The sequence below is a fragment of the Colius striatus genome, chromosome 13 (assembly GCF_028858725.1).
Source record: "Colius striatus isolate bColStr4 chromosome 13, bColStr4.1.hap1, whole genome shotgun sequence".
Taxonomy (NCBI): Eukaryota; Metazoa; Chordata; class Aves; order Coliiformes; family Coliidae; genus Colius; species Colius striatus.
In genome coordinates, this window is record NC_084771.1 from 16,111,584 (window position 1) to 16,138,902 (window position 27,319).

Sequence of the window (27,319 nt, forward strand, 5' to 3'; positions counted from 1 at the left end):
ATATGATTATTTGATCCTAGTGGGAGGAGAAGAATTTGTGTAACTTTATACTTGCCAATATTCAACGAGTACTTCAATTAGTACTTCATGTTTTCTCAAACATGTATCCACTCCATTAAGTGATGGTGGAAAACATACCCCTTCATAACATGGAATTCTATTACCTATCTTTTTGCAAAGAACGATCAGAAGTGTTTCAAATTAATTCGTAAACTCACTAGTTCTCTTGTAGGTCTATTGGAACCTCTGGAAAAGAAAGTCCAAGACTTTAATGATCAGTTTCTCTGCCAGTGTCTGCAGTTTCTTTGACTTTCAGCATGTCTCTTAACTGTTCAAAAATGATTGCATTCCTTTGCATCTGATAGGTGCAGTCTTGTCTGAAAAGCTGATTTAAACAGAAATTTATGGGAGATATAGGATTCTTAGAACAAAGACTGATGAGTAAATTAAAAAAGGGAAATGAAAATATGCAAGGAAATGTAGAAAACTCTTCCTGTGTATCTGAAAAATTACTTGCAATAAATTTTTTAGTATTACTTTTATCTTAGCATGGATCTGAATTACTAATGTAGAAAGACAGAGTACACTATTCTTAAACATTAGATGCATTGTTTCCTTTAAGAATAATTCTTGTAGGAAGAAGGTCTGTCTGAGATTAGTATAATCTCTGAGTTGTTATTCTTTTTCCTCTGTGATATTTCAGTTTGGGTGCTTTTAAAAAAAATTCATCAGGAAGTTATGACACTTGTATTATAAAAGTTCGAGAACATAAAATGTATTTTGACCTTGAAGAAATGTTTTCTTTTCATCTTGATCTGAAGTGTGTTTTAGTCTGAACTACTTTGAAAAGTTTCAGTTAGTGTTTTGTCATTTTTAAAATGCATAAAGACTTGTGTAAGGGTAAATTACAAACATTGCTTTCATTAATGGCTTTAATGAGGACCTCTATATTAGGATGAAAAGATGTGAGAAATGATTTGAGTAGAGCTATGCCATATAGTTGAATGTGGTATTGGCAAAGGAAGATTAGATGAGGTGGATTGGTTATATTTCATGTACTTCTGATTTTTGAAGTGACCTTTTTTTGTGTACATTTTTAAGAGGTGATTTGTCAATATGTCAATACAGTGCAATTACTTCAATGTGTTATGTTGCTGTCACATACTGTAATTCCACAGCTTAAAAGTAATGACATTTCATATTGATAGTAGGATTACTCTATGTTTAGAAGTAAAGCCTGTGTTTTTTATCAACTCTGCAAAACTAATATAGTTCTGACTTTAGTTTGGAAGGTACACACATGCATTTCTCAAGTCAACTATCTCCTATTCAATATCTGTATCTCTGTCTGAAAGTCAGGGTGAACATCATAGCCTTAATTTCATCTTAAAAGCCAGACTTTCAAAATTATGTCAACTATGAAATTCAAGAGGTTGGGGACTAACTTGAAATTTTTGAAGGATATTACATTTTGGGCTCACTTTATTAACTTTCTAGTTCTTGAACTCCTGAATTTATTTTTCCATGATACTTCCAGACTTTTATTTGTTAACAACAGCTGTATCTATTGCTCTATATGTTTTTGTTTGTTTGTTTGTTTTTTTTTTTTTCCATCTAGTCTTCTGATGACAGGAACTTTAAGAGAAGCAGAGAAATCACAAGGGTTGATCTTAGTGTTCATGCAACTGATAGGAGATAATGGCCATGGTTCACAAGCCTTCTGTTCTTGCCTTTGTGTCCTTCACTCTCCTTTTTTTTATTTTTTTTTTCAAAAAAAAAAACCCTCAAAAGGTTGAGAGACATATAGAAAGATAATTTAAATATTAGACAACTTCTTATATACCTGAAGTATGTGTTATTGTTTTGAAGTGAGTTGTCACTGTTTGGTACAGATTAAAAAAAAAAGTTTTATTTTCTAAATTTCTTAAGGTAAAACAAAACCTTTGCACAGTATATTCTGAATTCTGAAAGGTATCTCTTGTACATGGAGGCTGCACACTTCAGTGTGGGTTGGTTTGTTTTGTTTTTTTTTGTTGGGTTTCTTTTGTTTTGGTGTTCTGTGTTTTTTTTGGTGGTGTTCTTTTTGAAGTTGTCAATTTGAAAGATGAGTTATTCTGTAGATTTTTACTAGGATGAGCTTACCTTCATACATCAGCACTGAGTTCCAGTCTTGGTGAAGAGTTAAGAGTAACAACTTTATTCTCTGGAATCATACGTATTGTAAGATAAGCTACAATTCTTTCTTGCGTAGGAAAGGTGAAGCCACGTACTGAGATCTTTCTTGGGCTTTCAGCTTGCTCGTGTAAAGTGAAACAAGACACTCAGAAGTCACTACATGGCCCAAAGTAGTATGCAATGCAAACGGAATTCACTATTGCATAAAGATGTGTATCTGGCAGTAAAGATGTGAAAATCTGGGTTAGAAAATTACAGCTCACAGAGAATGAAAAACTCATTTTTTCACCTCTCATTTTCCCCTCCTCTTAATTTTTCGGAGTTCTAAATCACTTAAAAACTTTGTATTGTATTTAGTTGTTTCTGTGCAAGTTTTTTTGAAAGGGGTAATAAACAGAAGCACCTGTAGATGTAAAATAGTACAGAAAGGATAACTGGTTTCTATCTTAAATTGTGATGTCATCATACTGTTTTAAACATTGAAATATCTATTAGAAGCATAGAAAAGAAAAAAAATAGTAACTTTTTTTTTTTCCTGATGTTATAATGGCGAGCTGTTACAGGGCAGATGCATCTGTCTTGCATAGTTATTTGTGGAAGAGACACATAGAATCATAGAACAGTAGGGTTGGAAGGGAACTTTAGAGATCATGGAGTCTAACTCCCCTGCAGAAGCAGGTTCACCTAGATCAGGTCACTTACCTGACTTCATCCCAATATCTTCTCATATACAAGAACTACAGAAGTGAATCTGGCATGTTTCAAACCCTTAGCTATTTTCCCATTAATGTTTTTCATACTGCTTTAGTTTGTTGGCTTTGTTTGTTTGTTTTTAACTGCAATGCTTTTACAGCCCACCAGGTGTAGTGTACAGCCCACTATAGAAGTAGTGTCAGCATGTCTTATTTGTTATTATTGTCCAGTACTTCTTCACCTATAAGTGGTAAACATTATCTGTATTTATCAGTAATTGTTTTTTGTTTACTGTTAGATGATGGAATATTTACAATAACGTATCCCCTTTTCAAAATGTTAGTTTACTTGGGGTTTTTTGTGTATGGTTTAGTAAGTTTAAGTCAATAGTGGAAATCTGTGAGGGGTTTAACAGCAGGGGAGGCAGTTCCAGGATACTCTTCTCAGACAAAACTATGTAACAAAAGTATATACATTGGCTGATGCGAGTTTTGTAGGTGGGCAAAACCCATGCCAGCTTCTGGAGCTTGAAAACAAGACCCTGGGGAAGCTCCCCAAACTTGCATTGTTCTTTGGGTTTACAAGTTCAGGACAGTGGTCCCTCACCCTGTGATACTAGAAGACTGCAGAGCAGATCTTTCTTTGTGGACAGTCCTGTTGTCCTTTGTTCTATTGTCAGTTTTGTACTTTAGTGAGAAATGTTACTGATGAACATGAGTGACATTCAAGAGTCTTCTGGGAACTTGACCAAAAGCTGGGGAAGTACTGATACACAGTCTCAACATCTCCTTTCATATAAAAACAACAATGAAAAAAGTGATTCTCTCTCTTCATTTACCCTTGTCCTTTCTCTTTTAGGCAACTTTCTTTCAAGTATTCTCTGATTTATCTTTTGTAATTTATTTCTGTTTTTTCAGAATACTGAAGTTGAAGGTTTGGTACTTCTCAATTCCTGGGTATTTTAGTTTAGTCTTTTTGGGTTTTTTAATGATGTTTTGAATCTGTCCAAACTATCTGTAAACATTTTACTGTGTCAACAGCCCTCAACTGATGATAAACTACCTGTGAACAAAGAAAAAAAAGAGTTTATATGAAGTCAGTGCTTTCATTGTATTACTTCGTTCTAACTGTACAACTGCTAGCAGCTATTCCAGGTTGTGACTCTGAGACAAGCTGTTAAAGCAGCCTTTGTCACTTCAGTTTTTCACACTTTTTGCTTTGTAACAGTCTTTGCCATTTCAATTTTTAGCACATTTGTGTTTGTGCTTGTCTTTATATGGTACATGTGCTGTAGCTCTCTGAAGACTCATGTTGGCAGGCAGCTGCCATAGGCCACTCATTTGTAAGAACACATTTGAAAAAAAGACGCCCACCTCCAGCCAAAAAAACCTGTCTGCAGTCAGTGCTGTGGTTTGTGTTCATGCAGTACTAAGGTGATGCAATTAGTTAACCAGACTGAAGTTAGAGAACACAATTTCTCTGTCCTGTTTCACAGGGTGTCATTAGGTAAAGGTTGTTTCTGTTGCTTGTTCAAGAAGAATAATTGTAGCTGTGAAATCTAAGTGTATTTGGAGGAGATATATGAGGGAGGAAGAATGTATGGTAAAAGTAGTATGAAGAGAATTTGGAGATGTTACATTAATATAATTTCCCAGCATTTCTTGCACACTTGATGGTTTTACAGTAACCAGAACCATCACCTAATGCTGAAAAACTGGATCAGAGCTAGTGAGACCATTTGGTTGGATTTGGTGATCTGAATATCGACAGCTTCAATAATTTCTTGCAGAACTCTTACAGATGCCCTCTTACAGATACCATCTTTTGCAGGATTGCTTGCAAGTATGTTATTGAACACCTGTGCTCCAACTGTGTGAGCATGAGAGATAATTTAAAATGGCAGATTATGGGCAGAGTGAATGTGGGAATAAACCACTCCAAAGAAATACAAAATCCCCTTATTTTTTTCTTAGTTAGAGAGCAACTTAAGCAAGAATTTTTATCAAATAAAAAATTTACTTGAGCTTAATCAGAAGGAGATTTGTGTAACGACATTAAAAAACCCACTTTTAAAATTTCTGATTAGAGATGTCTACCTAAAACACATAGATGAAGAGGAGACCTACAAGAAGAACAGTTCAGAGAATATCCAGAAAAATTTGGCCTCAGTGGTTCAGTGGGGCCATGCTTGTTTGAGAAAAAAACAGATTAACAAAGGAAATGGATAGGAGAAACCAAGGCAATGGATGAGTCCTTGCAATTCATGAACTTGGGAGATAATGCAAACTAAATGAATCCTAGAAGTTCACCTGCGATTTTTGCTGTGTAAGAGAAAATTCAAGCAATCTGAGCATATATGTAACCTGTAAATAGTCTTTTATGTTTCTAAGTTCTCCTCTTCAGAAGCTTGTTTGCTTCTTTAGCTAAAAAAATCTTTGAAGGTAAGATTACTGAATACTGATAATGAGCTATTATAAATTAATGGACTGTTTTGTAGTCCCAACCTGAGCTTAGTAGTTGAACTTCAAAAGAGATGAGTATGATTTAAGATGGGACACAGGTGAAATCATCCTTATGGTTTTGATATAGTGTTGCCTTCTGCATGTACAGTATTTATTTTGCTGGATCACCTAATTTTGAAAGCTTTCTACTGTGTCTCCAAAGTTAATTATACTACAGAAGGGTGCTAAGGGGATGGGTATAGGTGCCAAGACAAATTCCTACATGAATAAAAATGCACCTGCGGAAACCTTGCATAGTTTTTCTTTGCATATTATAGTGGTGCTTAGCTCTTAACTCCTGCTGTGGCTAAGGCCAACTGATTGTGAAATCCTGGGGTGCCCTCTGCTGGAAAATAGTCAGGAAATATATTGGCTTATTTGGAATAGGGCTCATGAAACTCTCATAAGACCCACAACAGTGGAAGTTCTGACTTTCCAGGCAAAAAAAAATACGAATTTGGGTAGATGTATGAGTGTGTAATATTACTGAATGGTTTCTATGTAGGGAGCAGCTTGAGATCTTCTTGCATTTTAACGTCCTTCTCAAATTTGCTGTGGAATGCTTGGAAATCAGTTATAAGTTGTGAGTATTTGAGGATTTTTTTTGTCTTTATAATATGCACTATCTTTCTGTACCTTCTTAACTCAGTATGCATTGCCTCATCTTTACAGAAATAACATCAGCCATTTTGTGTTCCCAAGTTTTTAATGTACAATCTTCAAATGGATATGCTAAATGTGAGTTAAAAAACATCAAAACAGGAGCTGGTGGTTTGGATACCAGAATAGTTTCATAAATAAATTTCAGAAATCCACAAAGGATTAACGTCTGAGCAAAGACTCCTGTAATGAACTGTTTGTAGAAATACATGATGCATTTAAGACAGCTTTTGCATTGTTATTGTAATGAACTAGTTTGGATTTATCACACTTCCTTTTGCTAATTCTGTGGTGTTTGTATTCATGTTCAAAAGTTTTACTCATAAAACAATTTTGGTACAGAATTTGTCAGTGTAAAAATGGCTCTTTTGTCTTTAGTGTCAGTAGGACGTCAGTGAGGTAGGACCATGTCTTTGTTAGAAAAGAAGTTTTGCACTGTCTTGTAAAAGCCCACCTTCTAGCACTGCATCTCAGAAACTGGCTGCTTGATTTAGTTTTATCAAGCAGTTGTCATGCTTAGGAAGGTGAGCTGAAGGTTCTGACTTAATAGGCCCTCACAGTATATGCTACCAGTGCAATTAAGTGTTATGGTAGAATCACTTTTGAAGAAGGTGATGCTTCCCAGAGGATTTAGTTGTTTTAATGTCTCTTTCAAGGTTGTGATCGTAACTACTTTACAGTTTGTTTTTATTTTACTAATAATATGTGTATCAAAAAGTGGTTTTTCACTGCTGAAAGACTAGGGAATGAAGGACTTGGATGGCAAATGTTTATGATGTCTATTCACCACCCGCTGCCTGCACGCTGTACCTATTACTAGAGGCTCAGATAATGATTTTAGATAGTTGTTTGTACTCAAGAGCTAAATATGAGAATCAGTCAAGTAATTAGTCTTTTACTTAAATAGGAACCTGAGTAGCCTAAACAAAGGAACTTCACTTAGAAGTGATTATTTAATTAACATACTGTACATTAAACATCTAGTTGTGTCTAAATTAAACACTTGAGACTAATTTAAAATGTTACTGTTAGGCCACTGGTCAGATTAGTTTACAGCTGTAGTATACCAGAATACTATTTTTTTCAGATTTATATTAATGAATGTACTTTGATAGGTGCAGACTAAGCAGAACAGATGATAAATTGTTATGAATAGTTGAAAAAAAATCCAGGTGGTAATGGGAAATAAATAAATAGCCTACTTCCACTCTCCGACTCTCCTTTGAGATATTACCATATCTCATTTCCCCTAGCATTTAAATAGATAAAGAAATAAAAATTGATATTCAATTCTGGCAGCTCTGAGTCGGATAGTATATTCAGTAGCTTTAAAAGAAGCTGCTGAGTTCAGAGATTTTTTTGGGGTCGTTTAAAGAAACAATAACATCCTTCAGCATTTTAAGACAGACCAAGCATCGCTCTTTTTGAACATTTTGCTCATTTTATTAATTTTGAACAAAGAGATCAGTTCTTTGAGGCAATTGCAAGTGCTGTTGGGCCAGAGTTAGTAAGGTATAACTAGCTAAGATCTGTAATGTCTTGAGAAACATTAAAGAGGAAATATATTTTTACTGTCTCCAGGCATTTGGTATGACTCTTCGTGCATTGTAGGATTAAAGATTTCTCAAAATGATTGCACGTTCAATGAAAATAATAACAATAATTATCCATATTGATGGAGTTTATTAAATGATCTTGACGTGCACAGTTAACTGTTAACAGTTCCCATGTTTTGGTGGCCCAAGCTTTGATGGAGATAGTGAATTGCCTAAGATTTTATAAGATCTGAGTTCACCTGTTGGTCATTGGTAATGTTTTATGATAGTTTTTGTAGATTGACTTCTGTAATGTAATTTTAGACAGATTCTCATTTTTTTCCCCGTTGTTTTCCTTTCTTATGTGTTTTTTGGAAGCCATTGTATTGTATAGTCTTTTGAGGTTGAGACTGAAGAGAGAAGTATGTATTTTTGTTAGCTTAGATGACCATATTACTATATCTGTGATGCTTAGGTATATATCTTTTATATATCTTTACTTTTAAACTTACTATAGCCTTTGTTCTGAAGAAACACTGTGATGGTGTTACATTAGTGTCATCAAACAGCTGTTAGAGCGTCTATGCTTGTAGCTCTTGGTAAATAGAAGATCATAGAAGAATGCAAGTTGTTTTTTATTAGAACACTGTTGTATTCTTTTTAATATTTATGAGTAAGACAACTTATAATGCATTTTAAAAGGCACAATGTTATATCAGTTTACCTCCTGTCCTTCCAAAACTGAGTACAAAGTATCATTATTTATATCTGGAAAATAGCATCTCTTTCTATGTGAAATAATCTAGGCATGAAACAAAATAATACAGAAGTTGCTACTGGGAGTGATAGCTGAGGCTGTGAATAAGAAGTTCTCAAACTTTAAGTGATTTATGCAGGAGAAAAGTAATTTGATTCAAAAATACTGCTACACAGAGTCTCAAACCCTTCCCTTGCTGCTTTTTCTGTTTGTCTGTGGATTTTTTAATTTTTATTATTTTTTTAAGCTGGCTTCCTTGCATCAGACTATCACTGTCATCCCAGGGAAGGGAACTTATCTAGGGACTCTCAGAACAAAGCTTTGTGAGAGGTGAAGTCTCAGTGAAGATTCCGTGTCACAAAGCACAAACTGCCAACCACAAAGGAATGAGAACTCCAGTGAGGCACCTTGACAGTCTATCTGGATCAAACATGACTGTTTTTTTAAATAATCAGTCCCCTTGTGTAACTGCACACAGCCTCTTTGTCAGGATGCTGTAATGAAATGGAATTTAGGCTGCACTGACAGTAAAGCCTTATAGGCAGATAGAAATTTCTGTTGCATTAAATGAAGGTGTACATTTCTCTTGTCTGTTTTCCTACACTTACCATCAGGATGGTGGGCTTTAGTAGTCTCAGCCTTTGGTATTTGATTTTTGATTTTCATATTATGACTTTTGTTAATGACAATTTCAGCTTTCTGTGAATGTGCTATGTTATGGAATAGAATGACCTAGAAGAAAGTGATTGTTAATTTTTATTTTCTGAATAGTTCAGTGGGATGAATCTATCCCCACTTGCATATTGTTCATTTTTATTTTGTCAGTTTGCCTGAAAGAAAGTACACACTGCCCATTAGAATCATAATTTTTTTAGAAGGAGCCAAGACACTATTTTCATGCACTATTTTCATTTTGCACATGAAAAATGAAATTTTCATAGTGCAATGTGCTATCAAATGACTGACATAGCAGAAAATAGTGAACTCTTTTTGAAATTTGCTTACATTTAAAAATAATTATTGCTAGAGAATAAAAATAACTTTTCAGTGTAAGTCTCATTCCACATGATATTCAATGTAATTTGTGCTAATGGAAAGAAATGTAGATTACACATTTGCTTCAGTTTTACAAATTGGTCATCTGTGGACAGGGCATAAACAAGAAAGTGATTGTTAAGTTTTATTTTCTGAATAGTTCAGTGGGGTGAATCTATCCCCACTTGCATATTGTTCATTTTTATTTTGTCAGTTTCCTGAAAGAAAGCACACACTGCCCATTAGAATCACTATACAGAAGATTTAAAACTCCAGAGGGTCCTATCGAATTCAACTTTATGTTAGCATGAATATCCCAATTGTGTCAGTAATTTACATTTAAGGAGAGATGAAGTCCTTGCCCCCTTTTCACCTTCTGTCCTTGACTTGATAAATCTGCTTAGTCAGTGTAGAAAATTCAGCAAAGATAATACACTTTGATTTCATGTCATAATTTGGTTTTTCGTCTTGATCAGATAAACACAGCAATCTCAGTCATAAACTGCTTGATATACAGGAGCAGTGTTGCACTGGAGATGGGAGTTATTTAGTTTGTTGTAGTAGATACTGTGTATATTGTGAGTAAATCTTGAAGCAGGTGTGGACAGGAAATTAATTATCCAAGTCTCTGAATTTGGACTTGCCCATGGAGGAATAAAAGTTGAGTAGAAAATTCCTTGACTTTCTGAAGAGCAGTGCACTTTTTCTGAAGACAACACTTAACTAGTAAATTAGGGAATAGAATATGCTAAAATAATTTTTTCCTGATTTTTTTATCTCATCTTTCCAGAGTTGTAATTTTCTTGTCATTAGTAGATATGAAAATTACACAACTACAGAGTTACTTTATGTAACATTTAAATAGGTGATTGAAGACACTTCTAGAAGGGTGAGAACTTTTTTTTTGATGCAGACCTTCTCCTATGGTTTTACATTTCCTGTATGACATGTTATATCTTACATTTTGTCAAATTACACCTGTCAAATCATGCTGGATAATATGACAGTACATGCAACTACAAGCAAAATGAAATGATGTATCAAATACGATGCTTCAGGTAGAAGGTTATAAAAAGATGGTTGGATTTTTACCAAGAATATTGATGTACTTTTCTTCAACTATAGCAAGAGATGCTGAATAGTGGGTTTTTTTTTAAGTTATGTCTATGTGTATGTATCCTGATGGTGTGGAAAAACTCTTGTATGGTTATATGATGAACTGGTGAGAATTTTGGGAAGCTGTTACTGGTTCTTGGTAAATATTTCTACTGATACTCTCTTTGTATTTTCTTCTGCAGTTCCAGCCCATCCAAATTAAATTGCAGTGACATGCCTTTTGATGTAACCTGCATTATAGGGCAGATTTTTCAGCTATGAAATCTTTGAAACAAAGTTACTACCATTTTTCCTGTAAGCAAAAGTATCAAACCCATTACAAAGGAAAAACACTTAATGCTGAACCTCTGTTGTGGAATTGCTTTCATGGAGTCATGATGTAAATTTGCAGGGAGATTGCTAATAATATCAGGGTTTTTTTTCCTTTTCAGCAAGTATGTTAAATTGATACCACGTCTGCAATTAAAATGCCAGGTGGAACAATAAAATCTCATAGAAACAGAAGCAGTCAATAATGAAATGCTGCAGAGATCTGGAAAAAAAAAGGCTAGTAATCCTAAAATATGAATTCTATTGTAGAAATAACAAAAAGTCTTCATATGCAGCCAAAAAAGAAAAAAAAGTGGAAGTAATTCCTTAAAGAAAATCAGGTAAAATTTGTATGAGTTACAGGTACCTTTTGGTAGTGCAGGTGGGGATTCCACAGCATATGTTATACAACCTACTTGTATCAGTAATCTTCTAAAATGATATGATCTTAGATGAAGTAGTTCTTTTCCTTACATGAATGTCAAAGAGTCTTTTTTAGACTCAAACCAAATTTTGTGGATAAAAGGGTAAAAGAAAATGTGATTTAGTTGTTCTAATACAGCTTGTGTAATGGATTAGATATGAGTAATTACAATACAGCATTACTGTGTTTACAGTTCCTCATGGTCCTTGGCAGCAGTGGCAAGTGACAATTCCTACCTGAGTAAAAGTGTATGATTTAATGTGAAACATAATTGACTATACACCAGTGACTGTGCCAAATAAAACCTTCCCTCATGTTGTGTATAACAGCAGTTCCTCACTTTTTGATGTGCTTGACAGTGTTTACAATGATTTAGAGGTACAGAAAAGGAAATGTGGGTGTATGGAGGTGCAGAGCATGGTTTGATAAGATGAGGAAGGCGATACAGTTCTGATTTGGAGAGGCAGGGATAATCAGTAAGAATGTCATATAAGTGAAAAAAGATGATATTTGGGGTTGAGGTTGTGAGTTCGAAGGGAGGAGGCAGATATGAGTTTACAGCTGGGTGTAAGCAAAGCTACTGATACAACTCCTCCAATGTTGTTTCATACATTGTTAACTTACATTGAAGGTATTTTGTAATTGATAGATGTAGTGTTGGATGTCAGCTCTGACTGCTACTTTTGTAATTCTGTGATCTTGATTAAAAAATGGTTGTAGTCTGCTTTATGGGGAAAAGGTAAGTACGGAATGATGGCCAAGCTTGGGGCATTAGCACAGTAGAAATACAAACTGCAAGTGAATAGAATTATTCTTTTTTTCTTTCTTCTAAGTGACTGCTCAGCAGATAAAGTGTGTGTAGTTTGCTCTTTTTGTGGCTTTTCAATTGCCTGTTGTGAAAGAAAATGAATATGGAAGACAAGTTAAACATGCTTTAGTGTGTTCTGCTTTTGAATCCATTGAAATATTAGTGCATAGAAGAAAATTACAACATGAACTCAATTACTACATTTTACTTCCACTGTAATTTTTCTCAATTTAAAGACTGGTTATTCTATTAAAAAGAAGACTTGAACTAATGGTGATTGGTGATCTGCCCTGCTGACTTTTTTTTTTTACTGATTTAAATCAAATTTACTTATGCCATTAAGGATATTATTTAATATCTATCAGTTCATTATCCAATTTAGACACAGAAAAGGATTTTAGAAGTCCTATTTTTAATAACACAGAGACGACTGAGGACAAAACAAGTAAATTGCAAATAAGGACTGAATATATACTCAATTCAAATGTGTCTAGGAAATTTCCTGGGTGCTGGGACCCAGCTCTGTGTGCTGGCAGATTGTTAAGAAGGTTCCTAATAGGATTTTGGTGTGTTCCAGCTAGTGAACTATGAAAACAAGTCCCAGCCATACTTTGACAGTCAGATGTTCCAGAGAATGCCTGCTAATAAGGCACTGTGGTGTTCTCTGCTAGTGTCCCAGTATGGTTTTGCAACATCAGCTGTATGCTAAGCCACTGAAAATTTGTTTAATCTCTCTTTCCATCCCTGGTGTGTTTAGAGTTTTAAGCATTAGAGCATCTTTAATTACTATTATTGAAGGTCTTTCAACTTTGAAAATTGGAAATATATTTCACCAGAGACTACACCATGGTAATTGGCATGTTGTTGCAATGTCTGCACAATGTTGTTACTATTTCAGTCTGTTACATAAAAGATTGTTCACTAATTTTCCCAGAAGTATAAAATTAATTCAATCCAGACTCTATCAAGGATTATTTGTTTGTGGAAATGAAATTATAGTTTTTCAAACTGTGAATTATTAAAGTCTGCTTTGCTCAGAAAGATGGATTTTGAGAGACAGAGCAGCATTATTTTATTTACGTTAATCAGAACAATATAGCTGTCACAGCTTAGTTTCCTAATGCTATGATGGGAAAGTGTATAACTGCAAGTGTCAGAGTACTAAAAAGTTTTTATAAAAGAGGTGACATTTCATGGTAAATCGTTATTTGATGTTTTCACCTAATTTTAGCAAAAGATTATGGAAAAAAACACACTGGCAAGAAAGTCCTGAGGAGCGACCTTGGAGCTCCATTGTACTTCTCAATGACATTTCTTGAAATAAGACATAATGATTATTCCATCTAAGCATTTAATAGTGCATGTGCAGGCTAATAATTAGTCTTCTGCATTGAAATTTGTGCATTCTGGCGATGGTTAACCAGTGGCACGGGTTAACATGTATGTCTTTGGTAAACAACAGCACAAACGCCTGAGCAAATTAGTTTGAATCCAGAGCTTCTTTTGGGCAGGAATTTGGATTACAGACCTCCTGAGGTCCTTTCCAGTCCAAATTAAGTTTAAATTAAGTTTATTTTTAATGGGATTTTTTTTTTATAGTGTGTGATTCCAACAGAAAACTCATATATTTTAATAATGAGTTAAGCTTTTTTATAAAGAATATTTTTCCTAATTTGCTGTACTTAAGAAGCTGTTGCTTGCAGGCTGAGGTTACTTTTTAAAAATACCAATTTAGTCTTCTTTCATTTCAATGCCAAAAAAATCTTTCAAACTGAATCACAAAAATCTGTGGTAATCTATTGTAGAATACTATAGACTGGAATATATTGAGGAGAAATAAGGCATTCTTATAGTAATACTTATGCATAATTTATTCCACACTCTGTAGACCTGTAAGAGGTGAGACATGCACATCTTGTAGGAATGTGACCAATAATGTCACATGAGAGGATGTTTAGAAAAATAACTGTAATTAACACATCAATGCAGCTCACTTTTAAGGGAAGACAATTTTGAGAGAACGCTCTATTTCCATAACAGAGTATCGGGTAACCACACAGCCTGTGAACCATCACTCATAGCTTCAACACACAGTACAGTGCTCCAGGTGCCCTGAAGGTCTGATGCTATTTCTGAGATGTTCTGATAGATGCCATTTCCATCATCTTATAGTATTTGGATACTCTGATCAATTTTTTTAATTGTCTTTTCCTCAAAATTTCTAGAAGACCTTTGTTATGCAGTGCACGGGCACTAGTATTTGATGTTGCTTGTCCTGATGTTGCACAGTGTATCAGAAATGGGAAGCATCACCCATAGGGTACTGTAGGTCTTTCTGGATCATTTTGAGCTTCTTATTCCACTCTTAGTGCTTCATTTTTTTTTATAAAGAAAAATAAAAAAAAAATATTGTTGAATACTTAGAATATTAATATCTCTTACTAAAATACTATAAAATTCCTTGGTGTTGACAAGGTAGTAATGTTTTGGATGCCCTGGGATCCATTTTGTGAATGTAGATGTCATCTTGTCTGAAGTGTAAAAGAAACAAAGTACCAAGACAACAGGAAACAGTAGTTATGAAAGTCTTTGCCTTATGTTTAGCAATTCACATTTCTTTCAATAAAGATTCAATACATTTTTTTCAGATGACATTAGAGATCAGGGGTGTGACCCAACCACAGAACAGTACCTACTCTCCAGTATCCATTACAGAGATGTAATTGGTAGACAATGATAGCTAAATCTAAGGAACTTAACTATTTTATTTTTGTGCTTGTGTCTTCCCCTCTGAAGACTGCTAAGCTGCTACCAATTGTGTCATTTATTGTTACTTTTTGGAGCTCCCAAGGCCAGGTTTATACATTGGAAGCAAGCAGTGGATTATTATAGACTGTGTAATTGAAAGTACTGTACCGTGTTTTCCTGAAGCATAGTAGGAAACAACAGAACTATTGTACACAAACAAAACACAGAAGTCTCTTCCTGTCAGTGCTGTGTAGGAAAACAGACAAAAACAAATGGATGGGTAAAAGTGAAATTGGAGCAGAGCATGTTATTTATGAATTGCAAATATGAACTAGTTGTGTACAATGTAGCATTTATTTAATGAATTGAGACAAAAGTAGTAAACTCACAGAGTTAAAGATAGCACCTGGAAACATTTAAAGACTGAAAATACATTTTCATATATGCTTTCCAAATACTGCAATATTGTGTGGAGGATAGTTCCTTGCCTGTTTTCCAGTCAAGATCATATAATGGTGAGGGGTTTGTATTGTTCTGTCACATTTGTTCCCTCGGTATCAGATCTAGAACAAGTCTGTGTCTGGATCTGTTGCACAGGACTTGGACCTTTGCAAATTATTACTGTCTTTTGCAATTAGAAAATTTGTATTCTTTGAAATGTTTCTTTGAAACAAAAAGTTTGCTCTAAGCAGAGGATCTTTGTGCCTTTCACTCTTAAGTGGAAACATTTGCTTTTGTCTTTACAGATGTCTTGGGCTTGATCAGTACAGTTAGTTTCAGGCTCTGCTCTAATGCTACTTGAAAGCAGACATTTAGACTACAAATGCATAGGATTTCCCCCAGCAAGACTTGACAGCTCTTGTTAGAACTTACAGAATGAGTCTTCTTTTTATTTTCTTGTACATTGTTGAAGGTGGCAGGACAGTGTGCAGTGATTTTGAGAACCACAAACTGACCAACTGACCTATGCAGTTTCTATAGAGTGGGACTGTCTAGGAGCGAAAGAATGAGGGACAAGCCAATTTTTCATTTATACACCCAAAATGTAAACATTTAGCATTTAACACATGCTTTACTGTCTTTAGCAGTTTATTTTCATTCATTATGAGCTGGGTTATTTTTAATGTGTCTGAAGACATAAATATGAAGAAGATAAAAATAAGGAGTCCTATATTATCAATCAAACTAAAAGCCTTGTACTAAATTGTCTCCTGTGAAGTAACATGTATTTAATTGTATGGATCTCCCTGTGTACATATATACCTACCGTATACAAGAGCACTACAAGTTCAGTTTTTTCCTTATAACTTGAAAGATTGTAGGTGGGTGTTTTTTTTCAGGTTTTAGTTGATAAATTAATTATTTTATTACTTTGTAAAATCATCAAACATGTTAGCAATACATTGCCAGTGACTGTTGATGAGTGTGTGATTCAGGCCATTCAGACATTTGAAGTTGTTCTTGATGGAACTATGGACAAGTACAACCTTAAATAGAATTTCAATTTTTCCTCATAGAATTTGCCTTTTCTCCCCCTCCCTGTGTTTTGCAATTGAGAATCAAAGGAATACCAGCTGTATCCCTGAATTATTTGCCATCATGTAAATTAGAGGGATAGGAGGGAATTGGTTTATGCCACTCAAGAACTCCTGAAGTTGTTCCTTTTGTACAGTTTTCTGTCTGCCTTGTGTTGTCTGAGCAGTTGAAATTGACTGATGATCTGCAGTTCCTGCATGGGGAGTTTCAAAGATAAATGCCTTAGAAATCACGATTGGAAAAGCAGGAGTTTCTAAGTGTTGGAATGAAGTGTGTTGTATGCAAGCATCTCTTCTAAAAATATAGCCTACCTGTATCTGGTTAGTTTGTTGGCAGAGTTATATAACCTGGTGTTCAGTTCTGCCATTTTTTTCTGCACAGTGACTACTGAGATAGTAGAGTGGTTGTAATTAGTGGCGTGTCTATGACATTCCTGTCAGCACTTTCTTACATGAAAGTTTACTCTTCTCTAGCAAAAAAAAAATCCTTTTAACTTTAACTCTGCATATGAAGCTTTCTTACCTGCTTTCTATTTTTCTGCTAATAATGCTAACTTGAAGTGCTTCTACCTCTTTCTGGAAAGTCGGCACATGTTAAGTTTTCTGGGATTATCTTTTTTTAACTAACTCGAATTTCTTAATTTAGAATGTTCAAGGTTTTCCTTAGTGATAGAATGACAAATTCTGAGTGTGATGGGTAAAGGAGGTTGTAAGATCATGCCATGGCAATTCAGTAATTTCAATTAGACTAAGGTCAGGCAATTGTGTACTTTTTATGATATTCTGATTTTGCTTAAGAAAATTAAAGAAATATTCTGCCATTTCCAATCTCAGTTTCTCTTAAAATATTAATCTAAATTATTGGTAACTGAGTATGTGAGCGTTGAGCAGTTGCTATATAGCACAAGCCAGCAAGAAAGAGCTAGATAGTGCAAGTATTGTTACAAATATCTGAGAAATCGAATTGCAGACTCATCCTTTCGTGTATTTCTCATCCTTGCTCCAGGTGATGAGCCTCCTTCTTATTGTGTGTGACTGAATTTATCTTGATGGGGGTTTTAACCAAATGACTTTTTCACTCTCACTTCATGCCTTATGTAGTTCTTCTAATGGAAATAAGTTCCTAAGAACTGTAGACTGACTCAGTAGAAGGCAGACTTACAGGAAAGACGTGTTTTATAATGAGGATGGAGTCCATATGATGACATAGACCTATATACAGCAATAACCTAAATGATGACTGGAAGGAAGAGTTCTCATTTAAATGGAATAGCACATAAGTTCAATCAGTTTATTTTCCGAAAATACTGTTTCTGCATATTTTGATGTCTAAATGTTGTGATTTTTCTGCCTTTATCTGGGCTGATGTATTTGATGATACCAGTCATCAAGTTTTCTAAGAAAATGTACTTTTTCTTCTTTGACAAATAAAGCACTCAGGAGATTGTTATGAAAAATCTTAATCTGAGTATAATTATGTCCTCAGGCTATGCCAGCCATTGCTACAGTTTATCAACACCTACATTATATAGATACATCTAAACAAACTTTCTCCATCATTCTATAGTGTTACAGCAAGAGCAGAGATTTTTTTTCTGTTGCTGCTCTGTCAGGCTAGAAGAGAATTGTATTACTGGTATTAAAATCAGTTTTAATAGAACAATTAGTTATTCATTGTGGGTTTCTATACTGTTCTCCGCTACTGTTGCCCCTTTCTCCTGGAAGCTTGCTTGATTTGATGGACATTTTTATTCCCACCAGTTTTCAGGCTTCCCTCTTATGTCCTTGCTCTCAGTAGGAATAGGACTAGTGTGATAACTTCTTGGTTACGGCCTCAGGCCTATCTAAGTGAGATTGGTGATACCCAGAGAAGTCCTCACTGGGGTCTGATGAACAGTATATTCCCTCTTTTGGTGTGCTGTGGTCCTAGGCTTGGTATTAACATGTGTGTCACCTGTGCTTAGCAAAGGAGGGCAATATGACGTGGAAGGATTTTACTGTGTTAGGAGGTTTGAGAGGGGTGGATCCCCACTTCAGTCCCCAGTGTGAGAATAGTCTGGATGCTAGTAGGTCGGAAACTATTGAAAAATGCATCTAGAGCTGTGGTAAAAGGGGGCAAAACAGCATGCAAGAGTTTTGAGATTAAGATCTTAAGTTTTGAATGTTAGAAACCTTTCCAGAATTTGTAGTCTCAGCAGAGAAATCATGCCATTAACTTTTCATAATGGAATAGAAGAAGGAATGTAGATGCTAAGTTAATTTTCTGGATTCAAGTACACTGGAAGAAGGCAGAGGTATTTCACTGTCATTGTCCTACAACTGTGATTTGTATTGTCACCCTGAAATTTTTTATCAGCTTCATGCTTATTTAAAACATTTTCATTACGGAATCAACTCACATCATGTAAACACCTTAGATTCTGGTCATGCTTGAGTACAATCAAGGAGAGATTTTCATACACTGCAATAAAGTTTGATTTATTATCTAGCAAATGACATAATAGTGACCTTAAAAATAGCAAGTATTCTTATTCCCAGAGTTCAATACTGAGACGTTTACTGAAGCGGATGATGCTGGTGTGGGTAAATCAAGACATAAGATAGGGGAAGGAGATGAAGTGCTTAATTACAGCTCTCATGTGTAATACATAGTAGTAAAAACTGCTTGCAGGTAGACAACTACTCTTGTGTTTGGTGTTTTTTGTGCGGGATTTCTTTTTGTGGTTTTGAGGGTAGGGTCTTTTGTTTGTTTTCTTCGGGTCTTTTTTTTGCTTTTAAATTATTTTAAGTGAGGCATCAAATTGTAGGTCTACAGAGAACATGCGATGTTCCTACCCTGAGAGAGGCAGTGTGCAATGTGATATCTCAATATATTTAGCTATTATAATCATCCTGAAGCAACAGATTTAAAACAAACTAACGCTGAGTAAAGGAGATTTCCTTAAGAATGGCCCATTCTCTCTACTTTTACAGTGCCAAAATTGGAGTATTTTTTAACTTGACTTCATTGCAAACAGTGTTGAGAAATAATAATGAGATTTACCTGTTTAGACAGTCTATTTGCTCATATTTCACCTAATGGTAATGAAAAATGACTGCTATTTTCCTTTCTTGTCAAAACCAAGTTATTTAACCCTGATGAATGGAGAGTATGATAATGTAGGTAGTATTTTAACTACTGGTAATACAGAGTTGTAGAAACTAATTTACTATGCAACTCCAGGCCACAAATACGGTAAGGGACACCTTTTAATAGAAAACTTCCTTTCACCTTTCAAGAGCTACTTGCATAAAGTTTGACATGTACAAGTAAATCCTGAAGCTATTAAAGTCAGCATGAGTTAGCACGAGCTGTGGACTGACCCTGCTTGTAAACAGTAGTTGGAGTCCTCTCATTACAGAACTCATTACAGCTCTTACTTCATAGCAACCTAGCTGTAAATGAGCAGTGCCTGCCATGCTGTGAGTAGTCTGTTTGAGCTCTTCTCAGATGGCTAACATTAAAACATATTTACAACTACTTGCATGAACTTGCTTTAAATAAAAACTTGTTTATGTTTTGTTTTCACAAATGATACCATTATGTAATCTGAAGATGCAAACCAGGTAAGTGAGCGAGTGTGGATGTAATACATGACATGTCTGTCATCAGTAAGTGTACCTTCAACCTTTTTTTCCTGATCAGCAAGAAAAATATGCTCATATACTGAAAATATCACCATGATTTTGCAGTTTACAAATAAATGTAATGAAATCTGTCATGATTGGTATTCCTGCCATGGATGAAAGTTATTGACATTTAGTAATTTAGTTATAGTAGCAATCTTGGATGTAGAGCTTACTTTATGTCTGTTTTTAGCTAGTTTTATTTTCTTATCAGCAAGAGCTAAACTCTCTACAAATGCAAACTAATAACTTGTTCATCTACAATTAAGAACTTCTTAGGCAGTTTTAATAAAGATAATTTTGAATAAGAATATAATGACACTGTTTAGAGAGCAGTAAAATGTGTCTATTTGCAAGTTTCCTTCTTGATGAATTTCAGAAAAACTTGAAGGATGTAAGAGAAGCCTACCTCTACTGCACATCTTTGAAAGATTGACAGGTGGAGAGCTGAAAGGGAGTAAATATAAGAAAGAGGAAAACTGCAAAGGATTAAAAAAAAGCTTGAAGTAATAATACAAATTTAGGAATAAAAATGGTACAAAATTACAAGTGAAGAGCATAAAAGATTCCAGGAATAAGATAAATTTAACAGTAAAAACAATGGAAGGTGACAGGAAAAGGAAAAGGCTGCAGATAAAGACTAGAAATGAAAGTGTACAAAACTGAGGAGGGAAAGCAAGTTGAAGATGCATTCATAAATAAAAGCACCAATATTTAAAAAGATGATCTGTTATTATGGATAAGATCTTGGTTAACCCAGGCAATTAGTTTTATGAGAATTTTTTCCATCTGTTAAATAAAAGTAGCCTTAAGGAAAATGTCTATATTTCTATCTTGAACAATTAAAATGTTGACAGCCTAGTAGGCACAAGAGTGATAATTAAACTTTGGTGACACACTTGAAAAAGACACACTGTGGTGTGTCTTCTTCAGTCATACTGCACATGGGATGAATTAGGCTTTCATGAATGCTGTTAATATCTAGTTCTTTCTAAAAAATATTTCTCAGTTGACATGTATATTGATAAATATCTGCCCTGATGTAAATATAATTATTGTAGTCTGTCCCTTACTTCTCTTGTAAGTAGTGGGATCAATATTGTTCTGAACAGGTCAGCCCAGAAGTGGTCAAGCAGTTGGACTAGATGATCATTGTAGGGCCTGTCCAACTGACCCATTGTCTTCTGTTGAACATGAGTGCCCAGAGTAGAGGAGCAATTGTCAGAACCTCTGAAGTCGCTTCCTGCTTTTTGTTTGTTTGTTTCTGGACATTTCTTGTATTTCAGTTTTTATTCTGTTTCAGATCTTGTGAATCTCACTGTGCCTTTTTACATTGAGATGATTATTTTTATAATGGCAAACGTTAACTATCTTCTTCTTGGTTTACCTGGAAAAGAGTTATATAGGGGATCTTATGCTTGTTATGTTCTTGAGTCTTATTCATGTTAGAGGGTTTCATTAGGATTTGCTACCTGTATCTACAACCTTGTGTTTTTTAATTAAAACTGTGTTGCATTGCAATTTTGGGAATTTACAGTGCAACAAGGAAGCAAGATGGATAGCATGTTTATGCATTTTACCAATAACATATAAAGCTATTGTTCTTCAGGGCTGCTGTGCCTGTATCCATGAATGTCAGGTTCCAGCTATTCCGTAGGCAGTGGAACTGCATTTATTTTTAACGTAAGACGTGTAATTGCCAAAATGAAGAACACCCACCATGCACAATAGGTGGCTTTTAACTGCACAAATTGATGTTCTCTCAGTCATTGGCACTGCTTTTTTTTTTTTCTTTTTTTTTACATATATAGAACTGTCAAAGAATAAAAAAAAACACTAGCCAAAAAAGGGAATCTAAGTAGCAAAGTGTTCCAGGCAGTCAAGTGTTTTCTCAAATGCTTTAGTCATGGCAGTGAGATAAACTTGTTTACAATTGTACTGAGCTTTTATCAGAGATGATTTGCTGACTGATGAGTTTGTTAGCACAGAGTAATGTCGCAGCTGTGGCTTATAATGGTAAGCCAGTTTTAATATGCTATTAAGTTGGTCTTTTTTTAATCTTTATGTGTTTAGAACTAACTCTGTCCATTAAAATTGTGTTTCCTTTTCGAAGTATAATGGCTTTCAGTTTATAAAGATGGTGGGAATCTTTTCCACTGGCTGTTAAATGTTGCACAGACACAGAATTCTGTCCTTTAAGTGTTTCTAGAATATATTCACATGATACTGGTCATAACTTCTGGAGAGTAAAAGCTACATAAACCTATTTGAAATTTAATGTGTGTAATTGCTCAGGCAACTCACATGGGAGGCTGTGGTTTATTTAATGTGGCTTTTTAAAAGAAAAGAGCAGCCTTAGAAGGGGCACTAGGAACCTAGTGTCACTGAAAAAAATTGTTAATAGCTTGCTATTTTGCACATCCATTCAAAATATTGTCAAAATTGGAACACACTTCAGAAATGTTGAGAGAAGAATCTAGAAAGATTGAGGTTTTTTTTTTTTTCATAGTGTGGCCTTAAGCCATTTCCAAAACAAGATGAAAAAAATGTATAGGTAGCTGCAGTTCAGTTTGCACATGAAAATGGCAGCCATCAGAGTAATATGCAATTCTGCTTCACGTTCATTAAGATACTGAAATAAGCAGCTGCATTTGTATCCATGAAGAAGCAGTGATTGGATGGCAGAGACTCTTGATTAGAATAGATCTGAGTGTATGAACCAAACAGTTGGCCTAGTGGATAGTATTGGTATGCAATACAGCCATTACCAAAAATGGGACAAAGTTTCTGGTGATGTGCAAGCTTTTAAGAGACACTAGAGCAGTTAAGAAAACCTTCCAGCTGAAGTTTCCAGATCAACTTGCAGTTAATACAAAACTTATATCAGTTACTTACAGCTCACAGCAGGTGAAGCATGTGTTAGGCAATTTTTATAAATAAGTAGTGAGCACAAAGTCCTATTTTTTACTGTTTTGTCTGAACAAAGGTTTCAGACATTTTAGAATACTTTTTCATCCTGCTGCTGTTGCTTTACCTGTTCAATTTTTTCTATATCGTGTCTGTTTAATGTCTGCATTTTTCCACATTTCCTTTTAATTCTGCTTGTGGTGTTTACTTTTATTCTTAACTGTCTTTTGCCCCATCTCTCCTTTATCAAAGTTGTTATTATGCTGGCTTGAATTTTGGCAAGTGGCAGGCATAACCCACGAAAACGCAACACTTATGAAAAGGCACTTCTAATCTTCCCCCAATGCCATGATTGTTTTTACCTTGTCCTTCATAATCATTATTTACATTTACTCTCTTCTCCTTGTCTAATTGCAAAAGCTCTCAGTAATATCCCAACTGCTACTGATGCCCTATTAACTGGAGACTGTTGCTCCTCTGGGGAGTGTGAAGCTAATTTCCATATCCAAAGTCCTCTCAGTCTTTCTGGCAGATTATTTAAGTCTTCTCTAAAAGTTTGAGAGGTTTTTTTAGCCTATACAGACTTCCTCTATGTGGTTAAGTAATATTTTTTTTGTCATTCTCTGTTTTAGATACACATGTGACTGTATGCACAGGATCATTATTTCATTAGGTTGTGTGTCATGGCTGAAATAGGGCAGAACTGAGTTCTTGAACACAACTCAGAGAAGCAGATGTGAAACTATCTTTCTGGCCTGGTGTGGCAAAGCTGCCCCCAACAGTTGCTCTAAAAGATTAAACAACCAGCACAGGAAAGGGTTGTGCTTATGAGCTGTTAGCTCATTGCATAGGGTATCATCAAAGTGATTTAGCAGATCCAAAGAAAGAGAAGCATGTAACTTAAATACCTGGTTTACATGACTGAATTGTTAAGACAGGGAAGCTTAATATCACTATTTTGTATCTTTTGTCTAAGAAAAAGAACATTAAATCTATTTTTCACAATCAAAATACTTTGGAGGAAGAAACTAAGAACTTAGAAAAGCAAGAGGGAAATAGAATCATGGGAAATAATTTCTTGGGCATTCGGTAAGAGCTGTGTCATTGATGTCATAGTGGATTGCCACTGCAATATGTTTTCTGCTGTCTTTTCACACAATTGTTTAGAAAGGAAGCCAATTCAGAGAAAATTATTTCTAATTACACAGAGAGAGATATAAAATTTTAGTGTGTGGCATGGGGATTTATCCATGTGACACTCATTAATGTTAATGGAACTCATGCAGCTAAATCACTCTTCACTTTTATGAAAAAGGTGTCCTAGAGAGTTTACATTAAGAAATAGTTGTCTGTCACACAGCTGGACTATAAATCATTGCTACTGTGTGTACAAGTGACATAGCAGGAAACCAACGATTTAGTATAGTGACATTTTTTTTCTGAATTTGGTGGAAACCCGCTTTTGATGTACTTGAAGGCTGTAATTTTTCTAATGCTTTTTGGTAATTAGCAGCTTGACCATATTAATAATTTGGGTTAGTCATGTTGTTGTTCCTTATGCCAGCAATTGATGGATTCATGCAGCACCTCTCTTGTTAGTGGTTGTGATCCTAAGATAAACTGTAAGATTAAACTGTGTTCTACTTGATACAGTCTTTCAGCCCCTTGCCAAATATGATTCCCCAGTTCACATTACCTGCCTTGAATGACTTTTCTTCCTCTAGAGTTACAGAAAATATGAGAAAAGACGAGTTGTTAAAGGGTAGAGTAGGGTAGATCCCAGATACTCTATATTACAGTAGCTAAAAAGATCTTAAGTTGTGAGTGCGTAGTGCAAATACTATCTCATACTCAACAAGTTTCTAAAAATGAGTTGCTAGTTTTGTCAGCTTGGTCTTTAAAAGCTTTGCTAAGTAAATTGCTGTTATATTAAGGCAAGTCTGGAGAGGGCCTAATTCCAATACAAAATATGATCAGGTCAGTCATTGGCCTCTAAGGTTCTTCTGTTAGGCAGTTAAGCTATGAAATGCTTGGAACATGAGTCTGTTATGTGAGTTTAGTGGTTTAGTCATGTTCTATATCAAAGACTACAGATTTGGTCTTATGAGTGTCCTTTGTCCTCCAGCCTCCTGTCGGTTTATTTCAGATATATCAAGATATCTATGTTTTGGATGTCCAAACTTTCTAAGAGCTAAGTTATGGATACATGTACTATCTAAGGTGAAGCATAAATCTGTGTAGCTTCAAGAGGAATTTAGTCAGGCTTTGTACAACTTTTACTTCTTCAGTAAAAAAATAGATATATTAAAAATACAAATTTCAGTATAATAAAACCTCTTTCCTTAGGAGATAATTCATTGTAAAAAGGAGATGAAAGTAGTGCTTTAACATATCATTAGAATTCTCCTTATTCATGTGAAGTCTGAATATCTAAAATCATTACTACAAATGCCTTTCACTTTTTATACCTTTTTATTTTATTGTTACCGTCACTTTATTACTATTATTCATTCTTATTCTATTATTCAAAAGTACATTGACAAAAGAGCATTTTTTTTATTTTAAGAAACTAAGATTTTCTTTTGCTCTCTGAGAAGAGACAGCTGGAGATAGGACATTAGAGAGGATTAATAAATAGACAATTAAAACAAAAAATGAATTCTACAGGTTTTGTGTCTTGGATTGAAGCCAAGATTCTAGTGGTTGTATTCACCCTTGACTAAGCAAACTGCAAGAGGAGAGCACATGCTGCTGGCATATATAGCAGGAGCAGTAAAGCAGAAACACAGCTAATTTGAATTCCTGTAGGCTTTATCAACAGGTCTGCAAAATATAATAATTAAGATTTGACTGTGAAAACATGTCACTTGCATATTTTTGAGATGAGAAAACTAGCTTAAAATTATGTAGCTGAAAATTCTCGCTTAAAATATTTTTATGTATAATGCATCTGCTGCTATAGTGATTTTTGCAATGACTGCAAACCTTAATTTAATTTCTCAATAAACTGTACAATATATACGTTTCTGCAGGCTGAAACTAAAATTAAACTAGGTTGCTAGAAAATTCCTTTATCTTGGTGAAGCAAAGATGTGTGTATCAAAGGTATATTTTGAGGTAGAAAAATGACTGTGCGTGGTAGATTTGCATAAAGACTGCTTGATATTTATGTCTGGTAAATCTTCTGAGACAGCTATCCTAAAATTAAGTTGGTAGTAGTGGGAAAAGTCTAATAACTGAAGATTTACTTTGGAAGGAGGAAATTAATGGTTAAGCTTGACATTCTACCTGTAAATTATCTTGTTGAAAAGGAAGATAGGAAAACATATGCTAGTTAATGGGTTGATGTGTCAGTGCCTTTATGAAAACTTTCCTTATAGGTAAGGATTAGAGTCTGTTTTAAACATGCAAAGTATTTTTTCAAAGTTCTGCCGTGTCATCCTTTTCATTTTTTACAGTAGAATATTGAAGGCAGTTTCTTATTTGCTTGATCATGTGGCTGGCTAAACAAGTCAATACAATGTACAAGCATTGCTACAGTAGCGTTGTCACTGTAGCTGTCTAGTGGCTGTGGTCTGGGAATAAAAGGGGTAAGATGTGGAGTGAAAAGGTGAGGGCTCTTAACATGTTGATTTTGGGGTTTTTCTTTCATCTAGGAGACAAAAGGTGAAGGGATGAAATAAATATTTGGAATTTTTATTACTGAATCTGTATTGGTTTTGCTGGACTATCTCCTGCATTCCATCTTTATTGGTAGCTTTAGTGAGGATATGGCTCTGTGGGCTCCCTGACTGTTTCCAGACATCTGTAAAACATAAGATTTCACGGCAGCAGTGACTGATCAGTCTGATGCTGTTACTAAGTTTCCTTTATGTGGGATACTGCATACAACACTGACCTCAAATATTGTGTTACCGTTTTGGTTTTTTTTTTTTAAACAGAATTGATATATGACAATACTGGGAACTGTCTAAGAAACTGTTTCCTTACCTTCACATTTTTTGGTAGCTGAGGTTAAAAGGGAAGTCCAAGTGTCACTTGGCAGTGCATTCTAAAATAGTGATACAGTGGTGGTAATACTTAGAAAGATGTAACATTTTTGAGTGTTTGTATTAGTTCTCCCGATTAAAAAAAAAAAGGACTTTAAAAGCTTGCTGTCTCTACAAGCTGTTACAGAAGTATGTGCATGCAATTAGGCTTATGGATGTGAATGTAGGCATGTAGAAAAGGAAGTAACTTTGAAGGAATATTACTCACAACACAGCATGTTTTTATCTGATACATGTAAGAACCCTCTGGATTTTTTTATTACTTCTGGTAGTTCTTGCTATACTTCAGATGAAGCAGGCCTAATTAGAAAAGATATTAAGAAAGTCCTCCCCAGGGAATCTCTCTTTTTTTATCTCTCTCTTCCCCCCCCCCCCCCCCCAAACTATTATATCAGTCTTTC